At 35.0% G+C, this 17,389-nt stretch overlaps 1 long non-coding RNA gene across 2 annotated transcripts in view; it reads right to left on the reverse strand.

Annotated features, from left to right (window-relative positions):
* The window catches only part of LOC105171217, a 22,790-nt gene extending 16,029 nt beyond the window's left edge, over nt 1-6,761 (reverse strand). Inside the window, exon 1 of one of the 2 annotated variants that reach the window (XR_848554.2) lies at nt 5,612-6,761. This is a non-coding gene — a long non-coding RNA (uncharacterized LOC105171217). The remainder of the gene's footprint in view (nt 1-5,611) is intronic. The other variant, XR_002287816.1, reaches the window with a different exon arrangement.

Below are 17,389 nucleotides of genomic sequence, written 5' to 3' on the forward strand. Positions count from 1 at the left end.
GATACAAATGCAGTATCCCCAATTCTAAGAGAATGAACCTGGAGAATCAACAGAGCAAAGAAGGGGGGAGAACTTCTCCACCAAAGCAAAAGTAATAGAAGCAATCTAAATCTAGTATCCAACATTTAAGCGCAATAATAGTAGTTTTGGAAAATGACAACCCCTGAAACAGAGATATTACAAAGAAGGAGGGCATCTCCTTCAGAGAAGAGGCTTTGGGAAAGCTCAAGATAGTCATCAAGCATTGCTAGCCATAGCTAGAATCTAATGTAAGAAAGCTTGCTACCATCAAGTCTAATCATACCTTGTGTATACTTGTTATGTTCTCTACTTCAAAGATTTGGAATTGTTGTGATAGAAAAAGAAATAGGTTTCTTGATTACCCTCTCTATTGATATGTGAGATTTTAGTTTCAACTTGCAACATAAGAATTCTGATCTTAATAAGAAAATATTGCAGGTACAAAGCTCCTGTAGGGACAAGTTCGAGAATGGAGAGAACATCTATTTCAATTAAAATATTATGAAATCCCTATTCAATGCAGATTTGAGTTCAGCCACTATGTCAAACATGTTATCAAGCGGTTCAAAGAATGCCAAAAGAGTTTGTCCTTTGTGGAACCTGATGATTCCTCTAGCTCCTGAGATGCCTGAATTTCCTTTAGATGCTTGATTCGTATTAAGTTTCACCCATCCTTCTCCAGTTTATCCCAATACACCCCTTTGCATTTGTTGACCACCTTATTAGAAGGAATGGGGATTTTAAGAAGGCAGAGAATTTGTCTGCTTTCCAATGAGTTGTCTCGAGTAATTTAGTCTTCTAAAGGAGCCGAGTATAGTGAATGTTTTTAAGATGATTGCACTAGCTTCAAAAGAAGCCCCCTCATGTTTAACAGCATTTCTGAAGGACTAGGTATTCCACAAAATCAAGATCACAAGATATCTCAAATGTGAACTTGAGAGTGGTGGTTGATTTTCCAAGCTTGTAAGAAAGTAGAGATATTATCAGTGCCAGGAACTGTCAATTGGAACTTTTCAACGAAGAAGCCCCAAACTTCTACAGCCACTTTACTCTGTAGGAAGAGCTGAACAACAATTTTCTTCCTCCTTAGCATAACACCCACATCTTGAAGTAAGAGAAATTCCTTTTCTTTTTCCAGTTTGTTGTCAATAACGATCCAATCATTGATAAATCTCTAGGTAACGATAGAGATAGTTGGACCAAGAAGTGTAGACCATACGGACATAAACAACAAATTTGGAGGTTTATGGTCTCTTCAAAGATCCCAAGCTGAGGCTGTAGAAAAGGCTCCTTGAGGAGGTGGCTTCTAATGCTTAAAATCTCTATGTTTAGGATTAATTGGAACAAGAATGATGAGGTCAGTTATCTATTGTGGGACTTCTTGAAGGAGTTTGTTGATGTCCCATTGGAAATTAGTCCAAAAAATGATTGACCGGAACATATGATAGAGTCTGCTTATTAATGAGGTTCTGAAGGATGCCTTTAGGGAGCCACCGGTTTAACCAAAAAGAGGCATCACCAGTTCCTAAACTCCAAAAAATGTTATTTTAAGAGATTGATCTGATATGGCAGCAAAAGATTGGAATCTTCTTTGATAGCTTTGGCAATAGCAGGGGAGGACTTTCGACATTATTTACTGTGAATAAAGTTAGCCCACAAAGAGGTATTTTATCTCAATCACCACCAAAGTTTGTGGGAGAATGCTGCAATAACATCTCTAATATTTCTAATTCCAAGACCTCATTCTTCGATGGGATAGAATAAATTATGGTACTTTGTCTAGTAAATTCTTCTTTGGTTCAATGAGGAGCCCCAGAAAATTTTGACGAAAATTTGCTCCAATTTTTTAATGACTCCAACAGGAGGGCTAAGAACTTGCAAAAGGTAGACAGGTATAGATGATAGAACACGTTTAATCAGTTGTCGCTTCCCTCCATGGGAAAGGGAACAATTCTCCCACCCTGTGATGTTCTTTCTAACCTCGTCTAATAGTGGATCAAACACAACTTTCTTTTTTATTACCTTTGTAGAGCGGGGCTTCAAGATAAGTGATGGGGACTCTTCATTGAAAAGCCAGTAACGGGTTTGATCCTTTAAGCAGCCAAATTGGTTTTTTTCCCGTGAATGAATGAGCTTTTACAATAAGTGATTTGCTGGCCTAATTACTCTTCAAACCATTCCAAGAACTACATACGAGTGGTAAGAACCCCTGCTCAATTCTACATAAGCGAGGTGTGAAATTTTAAGTTTGCAGCTTGCTTGATAGTAAATTCCTAGATTATTGAAGAAGAGATGATCAAGCCCTCTAGAAAGCAGCTTAGCTGCTAAAATAAATTGGGCTAGAGAGATTGGATCCCCTTGTTAAAGCCTTGGGAGGATTTGAAAAGGCAAGAGGGCTCTCCATTAACAAGAACTATGAACCAACAATCTTCAATAGAATTTTTGACGAGATGAATGAATCTATAATTAAAACCCATTTTATCCAACACTGAGTGAAGGAACTTCTACTCTATCATAGGCTTTGGCATATCTAGTTTGATGACAAGATTGCTTTTGTTGTCTTTCTGGTCAAGGTAGTGGATCATTTCTTGGGCTAGAAGGATGTCATCAGAAATGAAACTACTTAGAGAAGCTTGGAAATGATTTTGTTTGTCACATTTCATACAGAGATGGGTCTAAAATCTGACCAAGATTGAGGAGATTTATTTTTTGGAATAAGTGAAATAGAAGTAGCTTTTACTCTTTGGCATTGTGGTGTGGTGCCACAAAACAAGTCCTTAACAACATCCTTACCATGATATCCCAACAGGTTTGGTAGATGACTAATGAGAAACCATCTGGACCTGCTGCACTGTCCTTATTGATGCTAAAAACCAATTCTCTAATTTCCTATGGAGATAGTGGAGCACAAAGAAGATGAAACCCCTTCTAAAAGGTATGAAAAGTGGATTGGAGATTTCCTAATCATTTTCCACCACTCTGTGTATTCTGCCATGCAATATTTTCTTCTTAACAAACAAATGAAAACACTTGGTGTTCCTTTCTCCTACTTCAAGCCACTTGCAATTGCTTTTCTGTTCCCAAAAGACTAATTCAAGTGCGAAAGCATGTACCAGAGCAGCATTAGATCTGTTAATTTAAATAAGATTGGCTTTTGAGGGATTTCTATCTAATTATTTCTCGGCTTCATTAGCAGCAAACTTTGCTTGATCAACGTGGGTGAAAACATTTCCAAAAGTCTGCATATTCCAGTCTTTCAGATGATCCTTCAGTCTATGAAGCTTTTGCTGGAGTTTATACATTCCTGAACCCTATATCGGAAGACACCAAGTGTAGTTGGCTGTTGCAAGAAAATTATGGTGCATGGTCCACATTGCTTGAAATCTGAAAGAGGATGCGCATCTATTTTCTGATTTAGTAGTTGAGATGAGTAGAGCATGTTGATCAAAGAGTCTTCTAGGTAGATGAGTAACTCTTATAGTATTGAATATAGACCATTCCTTGGAGTAAAGAACTCTGTCAAGCGTCCTCCAAACTCTCTTGTTAGTCAACGTGAAAGGTTCACCCTCAAAGCCAGCATCTATAAGTTTACTCTCAAACATCATGTCTCTAAAATCGTCTATTGGTCCCAAACTACTAATGGTTTCCCCTTGATTCTCCTCAGTGTGAAGGATAGTGCTGAAATCACCTCCAACTATCCATGGAGTTGTTTGTGAAGCTAAATCATTGAGATCTTCCTATAGGCATGTTCTGTAACATGTAGCATAGATGAAAGTGCAAAAAATTTTCTCAAGCAAGAATCTAGAGTTAATTCTAACATGTAAATATTGAAGGTTATCCTTCACTACCTATACATTCAAACCAAACTGAGCAAAACACCAGATTTTGTTATTGGAGTTAGAGAAAATAGAGTTAAAACTAATCCTTCGAAAAAAGAAAGGAGCATCTAATTGGACAAACGATTCAAGCAGAATAATGATACGAGGTTTATGTTCAGCAAGCATATTGAATAAAATATTTTGTTTTTGAGTTTTACCAATACCTTGAATATTCCAAATCAAAATTCTAACCATTAAGAATGAAGAGATAATGAGGATGTGGATCGTGTATGTCTCTTTGGGAGATTATGAGAAACACTATTACCTTCTTCATTTTTACCTTTACTTTCATTTTCTGTGATTTTTAGATTAGATTCTTCCAGAGAGCTATTTCTTTTCAACTTGTTCGATGTTGAACCTGTGGAAATATGCTCCTGTGGCAGGGCGGCTAGGTCTAGCAATGCAGGTTCAGGAGTAATGTTAGTGGCTTCAACTTCTGAGGAGTCTTGTCGTTTTCCTTGAGGATCAGAGGAACTTTCTTTCACCTCTGCACTGAGATTTGAATATGTAGAGTTTGAATGATTTATTCTAGGTGGTTGAGTTTTACTAGATTATGCATTGCATCATTGTCCTCTAAGCTTTGGAATCTGTTCAAAATAGGTATTGATTCTTCCTCCTCATCGCTAAAATCCTGAGTGTTTGGGACCTCCACTGTATTTGTTACTTGAGTATCTTGAATCTGCACAATTTCCATTTCTAATGAGAGGCTCCCTTTCTTTGCATGAGTGCTGCTCACTCCTCTCAAAATAATTCTGGTTTTGGAAACTCCAACAGGCTTGGTCTAGAAACCTTCTATTTGAGTGAAGGTCCAACTATAGGAGTGCTCTCATTGATAATATCACAAGTTAGGCCCAAATTATTGAGAGTAGCTTCATTATTGGTCAACTCTGAACCCCCAAAGACCACTGGTTTTTATCTGCATCCCAGTCCTTCTCTAGCAAGTCAGATATCAAAGGGTCTTCAAAATTAAAATCTTCTAGAGAATACGTGCTGCAATCTTTAGTGGATGGCCAAGTTTTGTAGTGTGGATTCTTTTCTAGATTTCCATCTTCACAATAAAGGTCTACTTCTGGCACCAGATTCTTTTCTTTTCTCTGTTTTCTAGGATTAGCCTCTTGTTGATTTTGTTTAGGTAATTCTTTGTGTTTTAGTCTATTTACTTCTGCATTAGTATTTTGTCTGAGGAGAAAGATAGCCTTTTACCTTTGTTAATCACAACTTCCTCATTACCTGCATTCAATTTGATTCGTTCTCCTCTATTCTTATTGATACAGTTTGCTTCATCATGGCCCAAATGTTTACAAAAAGAGCAATATGGAGGACAATTCTCATAGACAATAGGTTGTTTCAGAGTCAAATCCTCAACCCTAATGAAAATAGCAGGAACTCTGGGAGCAGTAATCCAATTAAATTAGCCAACCCAAATAACGCACTTTTCTCAAAAAGATGATTGGGTAGTTCAAGGAACTTAATCCAGACAGGAGCAATGGGGGATTCAATTTGAGGATTGAATTTTTGGTGTCCATTTAAACACTCTCATATGAAAATTATCAAATTGACATTCTCCTCTCAACCATAACATAGAAAAATCTTCATGTGAAAGTTGAATCAAAACATGCTTAAGATTAATAGCACCCACATTCACCGTACCTCTAAGTCTAAGTTTAACAAGTCTAAAAAGTTGAGATTAGACAAACCATGTGAAAATTTACCTAAAGAGCAAACTTGAGTCTTCCTGCCAGAATGCATGTTTCTTCTTTGGATTACCTCATTCCCGACTCACCTAGAACAAAGTAGCAGTTCCCAGCAGCTGAAGTTCACTATTTCAGGAAAGATTTTTTTTTTTTGCTACACGAGGTGGATCATATTAAAATGTGAAGCAGAGGGATTCTGGACTATGTTGGCGTAAGATTTTTTGGGAGGGAGGGCAGTTGGGGTATGAGGTGGTTGAGGTGGAGCAGGTTGCTGATCAAATGAAATAGGGGGACTAGTGTTTTCCATTGGGCTCAGTTGAGATGAAAAGGAAGGCAATGTAAGTTGTTTGAAATGTCGAGGTTTATGAAGGCTGAAATTGAAAGGAGGAAAACAAAGGGGGAAGGATTTGGAAGGGAGAAGAGTTCTAGAGTCGGCAGGTCATTGGAGGGGAGTGGAGATGAGGGCAAGGCTGATATGTGTAACGAAAGCTACAAAATAGTTGAAGTAGGGGGATCTAAGTAGGAAGTGAACTCCAGCACTGGAGTGGCACCTGCGGTAGGTGGGAAAGGGAAGGGGTGAAAAAGGTAGGTATAGGGAAGAAATGGGAAATTGATTCCATCTAACCGCGTAAAAGGCCTAAAGCAAGAACAGAAAATCATAGGAAAAAGCTGCAGGAGGGAGGGGAGGGAGAGTCGCATGCGACGAAGGCTACGGGGATGAGCTGAGCAACGAGCAGAATTAGGGCAAATCAGGGGCAATAGGGCACATAGGTAGAGGGAAATGGCATTAAATCGGTGGAAAGAATGGCCTAAGGGAGGGGAAGCTGATAGTGAGGGAGCTGTTGCCGAGAGATATACCAACAACGATGGCCGCAGGCGGAGGATGAAGTAGGGCAACTTTCCAGCAAAGAGAATTCTGTTTGAGAGAGAAATTTATTTCAACGGACACTTCTTTGTCATTTCTTCTTGTGACCCAAGTGTCACAAGTCTTTTGATGTTGGATTCATCTGAAGTGTAGCGAGAATTCAACATATAAATACTTTTCAGCTTATGCAGGATCACAATTGATTTTGAAAAACTCATAAACGTAGTTTTGGAGTTATGTTCATTCGCCAAAATATCACTTAACTTTTCATTAGTGTTGTAACCAGCTTAATGTTGGTTCGGCAGATGTATTTGCATTCTTGTGACTAAAGGATATATCTTGCTTATTGGGAACTCAAATATATGCCAAAATTCCTCTGGTGCAGATACCCATCTACCATCAATAAATTGTTGAATTTCATCATAATTTGCCCATCGTGCAATTCCATAACTGGTCTATCTAGACCATTATGGATGTATTTATCTTTGTACATTACTCCCTTGATCCCTCCACGAACTTCAATATTGATATGATAATCGTAATTTAAAAGAAGCCATGGGTTATAGGGAACAACCCATCCATTATCAACCATTATTTGAGAAGTACTATTTAACGGAATAGGTAGACATTCTTATTTTCGATAAAGTGGGTATAAATTATTTACTTGAGAAGTATATGACACAACTAGATTTGAAAATTTTCTTTTTACATTTTCCTTCTTTCATACATATGAAGACTGAGGATTGTAATGACCACATGGCACATGAATCATGTGCTTCATAATAGCTTCATATAATGCAGGCTCATCTTTGTTTAGTGGAATTTCAGTACTTGCCATTTGATCAAAGTCTTCAGGAGTGCGCAATTTATCACTATTTTCAAATATGACCAACAAGTGTCCAAATGGTAATGCTCGTTTTTTGTACTCAATAACATACATGTAACGGCCCAAAAATTATAATATATAATTGGGGGATTAATTGGTAAATTTTTATGAAACTTGGTTAATTAGTAAATAAATTATGTTCTATAATTGGAATATAATAAAGCTTGGACGGGTTAAATTGGAGTTTGTTATAATATTTGAGAGCAAATTATATTAATTAAGAAAATTAGAAAGGACGTAAATGGTATTTTGAGAAAAGTTTAATTAAATAAATAAAATAATAAAATAATCATATTATATATATATATATCATAAATAACATATATATATATATTGTATGAAGTGAGGCGGTGGGCACATGCACAATAATACACACACATTCACACACAATTAAAGAAAAGTTGCACCCTTCTCTCTCGCGGAAAAACTGAAAACCGCGGTACGAAAATTTCTATTTTAATTCATATTAATTAGTATAATTAATTTCTTAATTACTCCGTTTAATTAAATGTTGTTTATGCTAAGTTATGTATTATTTAATCGGAGTATTTTACGAGTTTGGCTATTTAAAATAGTGTCAAATTAAATATCGAATTGGATATAAAAATGATGTCGTTGGTAAATTAGATTATTAAATTTATTAGATTTGAATATTACTATAGCTAATCTGTACAATTCCATCGGAATGTTAACCAAATACGCAATTATATGTATTATTGTTCAATTAAAGAATATAATAGCGAGAAATTGATAGAAAGTTCATAGAAATACTCCGAGAATTATATTTAATAATGGTATGTTAATAAAGAGGAAAAACAAAGATTTGTACGTCGATAGAAGTGGAATATTAAAGAATTATTAGAAATTATACGAATAATATTTAATATTGTATTTAAAAGAAATTATGATATTCTCAATATATTAATTGTATGTGATATAATTCATTATAGGATACAGGGGTGAGGTGAAAGGACTGACAATTAGAGATTGAGTAGAAAGAAACGTTGTAAGGTTGAGGTAAGTAAATAATTAGTATTATCTATATATGTATCTTTATTTGTGATTTTACTATCATTTGAATTTGTGGTTCATGCTGACATGGATTTATCTGAAAGTATATGAGTGATGAATGTTCTGATTTAAGTAACGATATTGTGTACGTGGAATGAGAAAATACGTTGAAATATCATGTTTGTTGTATGTTGTGTTGTGGGTGTCTGAAAATAAGAATGTATTGATATATGGTTTTACGTTACTAGTTGCTCACAAGAATGGTGATATGTGGAAATGAGGGAGTGGTGGAAATTGAATATAATTGTGGTGTGAATACCCCTTGACGTGTTGAAAATGCTATGTGCGAAAAGAAAGTGCTATGTGCGAAAAGAAAATGCTATGTGCGCAATGAAAGAGCTTTGATGCGAAATGAAAATGCTATGTGCGAAATGAGATTGATGAGCCGGCTGTCAAGGGGGTTCACTTTAATTTATATGACGGTGAGATTGAGTTGATGGGAAAAACACGATATCACCTTCTGGTAAGCAAACTAGGAAAAATGGAGTTTAATTGATTATTTTATTGTGAGATAGCTATGTGGTGTACTACAATTGATTATGTTGGAATTAAATTGATTTTATTCCATGCGTGTTGCATGTTTGTCTTGTTTGGGCTGTGTTTGATATGCATATATAGATAGGGCTAGTTATTTGCTTACTGAGTGGCAGGCTCATCCCTCTGCTAACATTTTCTTTCAAGAGTAAATTTTGAGGTGTCTGATTGTTGAAGAATAATTCTATACGCTATACTCAGGCAGGTCAGGCCAGTATGCTGTTTTCTCCTCTTTGTCAGTTAGAGTATAAATTGTATTTTATTTGTATAAAGAGAACGTAGGAGTGGAGATTAACTGTGTGGACTACTTGTGGTGTTTGATTTATATATAATGTTGTAAGTTGTTAATACCTGCTATGACGTGTTGGGATTACGTATGCGAATTGATTAGATGATTAAATGCAAATTTATATATATGAACACAGGGATTACTTTAACTAAGACGTTTAGGGAAGATATAGCCCTTGTAGCGAAGGGGGTGCTACAATACATATCAGTACGGACCTTTCCCAGAACACCTCTATCCACTATACCCTTTTTAAATTCTTTAAATTTTCCTCGAAATACTCTTGTTTTCAAATTTGGGTGATCTTGTGGGATTTGTCCTCTCTTCAACTCCCTTTTCATCTCCACCCAATTTGGATTACATGTCATACTGAGCATTAAATCTAGCTTTTGATATACTTTCATCAAAGCCATGGCATTTGATATCGTTGATACATATCACGTGGACTTCTAATAAAAGATGATGAGAGCACTATTTTATAAACCCCATTACTTAAATTAGTAAATACTTATTACTTTTTAGTAACATTACCAATCATTAAATTCAAATGGAGAAAGTAGCAAAGTTGTACCTGCATTAGTTTCACCACTATATAAATAATCTTGAAGGCCTTGGTAAAATTCTACCCGGATATGTGTTGATCTTGATTTATCTATCTAAGCATCTGAGTTTTAATTTTTACATAATTGTCCACCACATACTGTTGCAACAAACAACATCCTTGAAGTATCAAAGAAGTGTCATTCTCACGAATCTAAGATATTAAATATTTAATTCTATAAATGGTTAGAATTGATTCTAAATTTACTTTTTAAATTAAGTTAAATTATTAAAATTTAAGCATATATCAAATTTGGAATATATATGCATAAAAGTCTCAACATGTTAAATATCTTTCAGTAATAGTTAATATCCCAACCATATATACCATGAGGAAGAAGTAAAGGATATTGCAAAGGATCATAATAGCCAACAACATCTTTAATATTCAAAAGACGTCTATCCATTGCTTCGATCGCAATGTCCCGATTATTCAAATTTTCTATTCCTTCGCCATCAACAATAATTGCAGCAACTTGAGATGTTGTAGGAAGAGCATATTGATGTTAATTAGGTGTTTATTGTTTGATGACGAATCTGCACTTAGGTAAATATGAATGTTGACCTTGTCGAAATATACGAACAAAGGGACTACATTGCTTCAGAACCCTCTGTAGCTTCATTGTTATATTTCTATCCAATTCTTAATTTTCTAAGAGTCAATCGCCTATTTCATGCTTAGTATCTTCTATCCACATTTGCATATATCTCGATCTATAATTTAAAGTTGGGAGAAAACTTTCCATCCAATGATATATTAAACCATGGGCACGAAATGCATATACTCCTTGACCAGCATGTGCTAAATTTTCATCAATATAAACACCCCTAGATGTGAAAGAGAGTACACGGTTGTAAGCTCGATAGTATTGTCTGAAATGTCACCCTTTCGCCGATTGTTATTAAACAATGATTACAATTCGGTTGGATGCAATGCTATCATTCTATTATGATCAAAAGGTTGAGATGTTTCACCTTGAAATAATTTGGCGCCACAATGTACGCATGTTCTTGGTATGGGCAACTGCATTCTGATATATCCCTTACTCTTATAAAAAGTTCTTGCAATATTATGATATCGATGTGGACAGAGAAAAGATCACATTTTGCGGTTGTCATATTAGATGGTCTAATATTATGAATGAAGCTTCATCTCCGCAAAATCCAATCTAAGATTACATAATTTACTTCGAGTATTCGATTAAATGAGTGATAAGATTATCCTTAATTAAATAAATGATAAAAGGCCCTTGAATTACTTATAAGTTGTTTATTTAGATGTATTAATGCATCAAGATAAAATTTAGTCATGTGTTTCTTGATTGATACACATGGGTAGCATGGAGAAATTACTATTGAACTCTTTGAGATGTATTAAAAGCAAAAGTATTTGTGCACAAAATTGAAAAACCACATACTTACCAGATTGGTTGTGGTCATCAGTATTACACATCACATCTCCCCAAGTGCGATGAGTTATATAGTTAGAACAGTGATTAGTACAAGGTCCATGGTCTAATATCGGGCTCCCATACCTCAAAGTAAACACTATACTAAGCTATACTATTTTTCTTATTTAAACTAATACATCAAAGTAAATAGAACCTTAGAATAACTAATGAGTATGTGGTAATAAAATTGTTACTGAAAATATTAATATTTAAAATTTTGAGATGTTTTATAGACACATCAAGAGGTGGTTTCGGCACCCACCAAATTTTGGCGTCGTTGCCGGGGACTGGCGTTTTTTAAGTTTATTTCTTCTTAATTTTTTTTTGTTACTTGGTTTAATACTATAATATTCTCGCCAGGTGAATTTGAATCTGATTCGAGATTGAGAAGATTGGACGGAGATTTTGAAACCAAGCAACAAGTCCAAAAGACACCAACTTCTTTCGAGCTAGAGTTAGCATAAGAGATCTTGGACACCTAGAGTGAACCATATCACACAGTCTATTTGCAATCATGGGGGCCAACACTCAAATGTTTGGGACTAGATACGATAATCTACCGATTAATGAGGTAAACGAATCTTCCATTTATGATCGTTTAGATAAACTTTTATCCCTTGTTGAAAGAGTTGCCGAAGAAGAATTCCAACGAGTGAAGGCTTGTCAAATATGTAATTCTATGGCACAACCCACCGATTTGTGCCCTATGCTTCAAGAAGAAACCATCGAGCATGCCAATATTATTGGAGGACTTTTTGGACCACCATAAAGAGAATATCATCCTCATTTCAACGTGTCAGATCCAGGATGGACAGATTACCCCAGTCTTAGCTACATTTGTCGATCTCAAACCTGGACTCCACCTTAATCCGATTCTAAGCCAAGTCCGTCTCTCGAAGATATGATGAAGATACTCGTGAACAACCAGAAGCAAATCCAACAGCAGACCCAACAGTACCAACAGCAGACCCAAATGAGCATTCAGAATCTAGACCAAATCAGTCAACTGGCATCATATGTTAGTAAATTGAAATCTCAAGGTAAATTACCTTCCCAGTCTGTTATTGACCCCAAACAAAATGCTAGTGTTTTTGTCTTTCATAGTGAAAAAGAGTTGCAACCAAATATGAACAAAAACGACACTAAGGTGTTAATATGTCCAGCAAGGTGAACCAGATCAAAAGATAAAAATTTCTCAAAAGCAAACCAACAAGCCCAAAACAACCGACAATGAACATCACAAGGTGTTAATAGCCAAATCTCCATTGCTAGAAAGATTTGCCAAAAAGGAGGATGGGGGGAAGAAGGAAATACTTGAACTGTTAGCAAAGTGGTGGTACACATTCCATTGATCCATGCAATCAAAAGAATACCTCACTATGCAAAGTTCCTCAAGGAGCTGTGCACCAGCAAATGCAAATTGAAAGACTTCATTAGTCCATTGGTGCAAGAAAAAACTAAATTCGATGGTTATAAAAACTCCACATCTAGTCTGAGAACTTATAAGAACAAAGCTTTTCATGACAAAATAAGTTCGAGGAAGAATTCTCTCATGAACCTCAATGTTTTCCTCGGTCCACACCATCTTTGGTGCACTGCGATGAATTTCTATCCCTTCTCCTCTTTTTCGATTCATTTCATTTCAATATTAGTGTTTTTATTGAATTTTGCAAAGCGTGCCCACATTTAATGAAGCATTCAAATCTGTCTGAAATCCCAAATTGAATAAATTTGTTGATTTCATTAAGCGTGCCCACGTCTAAAGGATCATCCTAATCTGTCTAGCTCACCCGCAACAATAGATTTGTTATTAAGCATGCCCACGTTTAGTGAGACAAAGTAGGCTATCAAAAACACTTCCACACACCTACTTTTATGTATTTATCTTTTCATTAATAAAAAAAAATTGAAAAAAAAATATATATCAAAATAAAAAGGGGAAAGTGGGGCAAAACCCTTAACTAAGTCTTCATCTCTATCAATTGCTTTGACCAAAATTCCTTCTCTCTCACAGTTGCTCTCACCCGCCGCCAAGAAATCTCTCCAAAGCTTCCACCATTCCACCGTTGGCGAGACGAAATGACAATCCACCAACACCTTGACCACTTGATGGCATGCACTCAGGGACGTTTCCTTAACCCTCTCAATTTTAATTTTATATATCTTTGAGTTGCATGTCAATGTTTACATTGAGGACAATGTGAATTTTAAGTATGGGGTGTGGTTGTTGAGCTTATACTTGATAATTTTTCGTTGATGTTTGGTGGTGGATGATTTTCTTTTGTGCTTGTTGAATGTGCTTGGCAGGATTTTTGTGCTTGATGAAAAACTTTGATATGCTTGGTGGAAATACTTGATGAAAGTTTTGAGGGACGAACTTAGTTAAAACTCTTCCTTTTCTTTTTTAAGTTGACTTGAAATGAGGAAATTTTCATCGAATTTTTGTGGAAAATTTTTGGCATGATGAAACCCTTTCAATCTAGGACTATTCTTGGCTTAATGACGTTATGTGCAAAAGAATGCATGTTCTATATTTAAGGATAATTCACAAGTTGAAACTTACTTTTACCAAAATGACTTGAGCTGAAATCTTTTGATATAGGATTAGTGGACTAAAACACATCTCGTGAGATTTTGAGCTTAATATATTCATGTTAAATTTCATTCTTTCTTGAGAGAAAAATACTTCTATGACTTTGTCTTCCTAGAATTTGCCTTGAACCACATCGAAGCCACATAAATGTGCATTTTTATTTGGATATGATAAAGACATTAGAAATCACTTTCGACCTTCATTAACCACCACACCACATTTAAACTTTAGAGAACTCGTTTGAGCCCTTTTGACCTATTTTGTTGATACAAGCCATTATACACAAACATATTCCGTCGTTTGTTTAAACCCTTGATTTTGACCCTTCCAAGAATTATTAGAGCATCAAGAGAAATGGGTTTACATTCAAAAGAAAAAGTTCTCAAAATGGGAAATGACCATTGTAATCTTCATGATATCTCAAAATAATTGTGGGGGTTCCAAATTGTGGTCTTCATCACTTTGTGGGAGCCGACATCAATTTTCTTGTTCTATGCCTATCACACAAAAAAAATGGAGAGGAAAAAAAGAAAAGAAAAGAAAAAAAAAACCAAGTGGCAAAAAAGAGAAAAAAAAATGAAGCAATTTTCTTGCCATAAAAAAAATGAAACAAAAAGAAAAAGAGAAAAAGATAAAAAAAAAATGTATTAACTCTCCAAAAGAAATAAAAAAGGCATAGTTCAATAAATTGTCGAAAAACTTTTAGGGTAAATGAGTAAACTTTGAGAGCTTCGAATTATTGTTCACTCAAATTTTTTGGTACTCTAATTGATTTTTTGGAATTTAACCTCATTATCCTTTTATCCTACCCCCAAACCGTTGCCCCATTACAACCAAAATCAAAATCCTTTTGATCCATGTATGCGCATATTTTAAAGTGGTGGAAATGTGGTGTATAGGCAAGCTTATGGTGAAATATTGTCATAGTAAGTGTCGAGAGAAACACTTGAACCATACATACACTTGAGAGAATGGAAAGTGGAGAGAAAATAGTCCACTAGTTCTATATGATTGATTTTTATAATAGTTATTATGTGAAAACTTATTTGGATACATGTTGAATTATCCTTTCCATAAAATAGGTCATTTACTTCGCACGTAATTACAATTTGCCTTGAGAATATTCAAGTTTGGAGGGATTTTGAATGCATAATTGATTTTGATTTTGCTTGAGGACAAGCAAAAAGCTAAGTGTGGGGGTATTTGATAACTACGCAAAAATACTCCTTTTTTAGCCAAAAAATACTCCTAATCTTGTGAATTTATTGCATATTCAGCTAAAAAGGGATGATATGGGACAAAGATAGTAGAATCGAGCCAAAAACGGATATTGAAGGCATCAAAAAGAGAAGAGAATATTTCAAGGCAGCTTTGCGGGATTGACTAAACGGGCCCACGCTTAGTGATTTGGTCAACACGGATGAAAAATGGAAAAACACGATTTTCGCAAGAGAAAAGAAGAATGATTTGCTGAATTTTCGAAAGGACTCCTTTAAAGACGTGATTGATAATTTATTAACATTTTTAGAACCAATCATGTACTTATCCCCTCCACGTCTAGATTCATAGGAGACTTTTATTATAAATAGAGGGGGTCTCCATTTGTAGGAAAACTTTGAATTGAAGAGACTACTTTGAATTCAATATACAACTTCATTTTCATATTCTCTCTTTAGTTTTAATTCTTTGCCCAAGGTTAATGGAATTCCACTTCTTAGTGTGTTCTTCCATTAAGTCCGGCTAAACTCTTTATTTTTCGATTAAGGTTACGGTAATTACTTGATTCATAAATTGTTGTGAGATCTAATCTGCTCTTTTTACACTTGTTAAATAAGTATTCATCTTATTCCCTGTGCCGTATTGAAAACATCTGATTCATGAATAATGTGGTCAATTGTTCATTATTAAGAAGGTTTGCTTAGCTAATTGAACTTACAAATCCGTGTAATTATTTGTTTAGTTCAATACTCAGTAGCACTGTAGCATAATTAATTATGTCAAAGTAGTTAGTTATGTTATGAGGAATGCATGATCTAATTTAAATAAATTATCCTCGTAGGAATTTGTTGATTAGAATCAGGTCTTTCTAATTCTTAATACTGTTAATAGATTAAATCTTGTGGACGTTCCCAGGGTTGTATGTTAATTAGGGATCTAGCCAACGTTCGTACCTTGGCTGACGAAAAGGTAAGAAAAGGTAAGACTGTTAGGTCGTACCAACAACCATAACGATTTATTTGTTTATACAAGTATTATTTTTGCGTTAATGATCAACTCACAAGAATTAAGCATGATCCTGACCTTAATCGGAAAAGCTCTCTCTCATATTCTTGCCAGGTAATTTTAATTGATTTCTAGTTTATTTTAGTTTGTAATTATCACTCTCTATCATCAAACACTCCCCCCACTATTTTGTTTTTTTTTAAGTAATCGATTTAAACCAGTTCCTGTGGAATCGACCCTACTCCCACTTTCGCAAGTGTTGTAGGAATTATTTTTTGTGGTTTCACAAGTGTATGGATTTGATGGGTGCCAAAATCACCAAAAATAATTTCTACAACACTTACAAAAGTGGGAGTAGGATCGATTCCCTAGGGACCGATTTAAGTCGATTTCTTTAAGAAAAAGAAAATAGTGGGGGGAGATGTTTGATGATAGAGAGTAACAATTACAAACTAAAATAAACTACAAAACAATTAAAATTACCTAAAGAGAATATGAGAGAGAGCTTTTCAGGTTAAGGTCAAGATCATGCTTGATTCTTGTGAGTTGATCATTGATGCAAAAATAACACTTGTATAAATAAATAAATCAGTTATGGTTGTTGGTACGACCTAACAACCTTACATTTTCTTACCTTTTCGTCAGCCAATGTATGACCGTTGGCTAGATCCCTAATTAACAGACAACCCTAGGAACGTCCACAAGATTTAATCTATTAATAGTATTAAGAATTAGAAAGACCTGATTCTAATTAACAAATTCGTACGAGGATAATTCATTTAAATTAGATCATACATTACCCATAACATAACTAACTACTTTCACATAATTAATTACGCTACGGTGCTACTAGTCTTGAACTAAATAAATAATTACACGGATTTGTAAAGTTCAATTATCTAACCAAACATTCTTGATGATGAACAATTGGCCACATTATTCATAAATCAGATGTTTTTAATAACGGCACAGAAAATAACATGAATACTTATTTAACAAGTGTGAAAAGAGCAAATTAGATCTCACAAAAATTACGAATCAAGCAATTATCGTAACCTTAACCGAAAAATAAAGAATTTAGCCGGATATGTTAATGGAAGAACACACTAAGAAGTGGAATTCCATTAACCTTGGGCAAAGAATTAAAACTAAAGAGAGAATATGAAAATGAAGTTGTATATTGAATTCAAAGTAGTCTCTTCAATTCAAAGTTTTTCTGCAAGTGGAGAGACCCCCACTATTTATAATAAAAGTCTCCTACGAATCTAGACGTAGGGGGGAATAAGT

Source organism: Sesamum indicum, linkage group LG9 (genome assembly GCF_000512975.1).
Source record: "Sesamum indicum cultivar Zhongzhi No. 13 linkage group LG9, S_indicum_v1.0, whole genome shotgun sequence".
Classification (NCBI taxonomy): Eukaryota; Viridiplantae; Streptophyta; class Magnoliopsida; order Lamiales; family Pedaliaceae; genus Sesamum; species Sesamum indicum.